The 1,734-nt window shown below is 32.1% G+C and overlaps 1 pseudogene; it reads right to left on the reverse strand.

Annotated features, from left to right (window-relative positions):
* Nucleotides 1–551: 551 nt before the first annotated feature.
* Nucleotides 552–670, reverse strand: LOC111746293 (annotated as a pseudogene).
* Nucleotides 671–1,734: the final 1,064 nt, after the last annotated feature.

Below are 1,734 nucleotides of genomic sequence, written 5' to 3' on the forward strand. Positions count from 1 at the left end.
GTCTCTGTACATATTTATAGAGACAAAATGATATTTGAGTTTAAATGTCAGATTTTATTTTCTCTTAAATAATTGCCCTTCCAGAGTTATTATCTTAGCCTTATATATTATAATAATAACTTGGTTGATGATAATTTTGGTAGAATTAGGAAATGTGACACAGACTTTTTGGAGGAACTTGTGCTTATTCCTTTGAATATCAAAGTATGAATGACAACAGCTTGAACAGACCCCATGAAGTTTATCAGCACTATAAAAATAAGAATGATTTTCTTTTTCACATTCCTGGAAACTATTGCTGTTTGGTGCAATAAACTTAACATGTACCGCTTTCCTGCTTTTTTGGTGTAGTACTGCTAACAATATAGGTATGTGGCCATTCTTATTTTTATAGAGTTAATTATTAGTTTCACTTTTATTTTTCTAACTTTACTATTTATTTATTTATTTATTTATTTATTTATTTATTTATTTAGGTGAGGCAAACCTTGGTTGACCTCACAGATTGCAAGGACCTTGTCAGTTTACAGTCCCTTATTTTTTATTTTTTATGCCTACAGCACCCGGTCTTCCTAGATGGTCTCCCATCTAAGTACTAACCAGATCTGACCCTGCTTAGCTTCCAAGATCAGACGGGATTGGGCTTGTTCAGGGTAGCATGGCCATAAACCTATTTTTCTAATTTTAAATAAAGTATGTCATCCTTAATACAGAATACATTATTCTGAAATACAACTCAAACGATTTAAATGAGAGGATCTATTTGAAAAGCACCTTGTAAACTATAGTTTGGTACAGTCGTTAGGCCTATCTTTTTTAAATGAGCTATTCTTTTTCTTTAATTAAAAATTTCTTTTTAAATTACAGTTGATATTCAATAGTATATTAGTTTCAGGTATAAAGCATAATAATTAGACATTTATGTAACCTATGAAGTTATCACCCAGATAAGTCTAGAACCCACCTGACGTCGTACATAGTTATTATAGTATTACTGATTATATTACCTATGCTGTACTTTACATTGTTGTGACTGTTTTATAACTGGCAATTTGTACTTCTTAATACCTTCACTTTTTTCACCTAACCCCCCAAACCCTTCTCCCACCTGGAAACCATCAAGTTGTTCTCTATATCCAAGTTTCTTTCTGTTTTGTTTATTTATTTATTTTTAATATTCTGCATATAAGTGAAGTCATGTGGTATTTGTCTTTCTTTGACTTATTTAATTTAGCATCATAATCTCTAGGTCCGTCCATTGTGTTGCAAATTGTAAGATTTCATTCTTTTTCTGTGGTCAAATATTATTCCATTTGTATGTATGTACCACCTCTTCTTTATCCAATTATCTATTAATGGCCAATATTAGGTTGGTTCATATCTTGGCTATTGTGAATAATGCTGCAATGAACATAGGGATGCATATAACTTTTTAAATTAGTATTTTGGATTTCTTTAGATAAATACCCAGAAGTGGAATTGCTGGGTCATAAAGTAGTTCTATTTTTAATTTTTTGAGGAACCTCCAAACTGTTTTCCATAGTGGCTCTACCAATTTGCAGTCCCACGAACAATGCATGAGTGTTCCCTTTGCTCCACATCCTCGCCAACATTTGTTGTTTCTTTCTTTATTGATGACAGCCATTCTGACTGTGAGGTGCTATCTCATTGTGGTTTTAATTTGGATTTCTCTGATGATAAGTGACACTGAACGTCTTTTCATATGTCTATTGG

This window comes from Pteropus vampyrus, unplaced genomic scaffold (assembly GCF_000151845.1).
Source record: "Pteropus vampyrus isolate Shadow unplaced genomic scaffold, Pvam_2.0 Scaffold182, whole genome shotgun sequence".
NCBI classification, from domain to species: domain Eukaryota; kingdom Metazoa; phylum Chordata; class Mammalia; order Chiroptera; family Pteropodidae; genus Pteropus; species Pteropus vampyrus.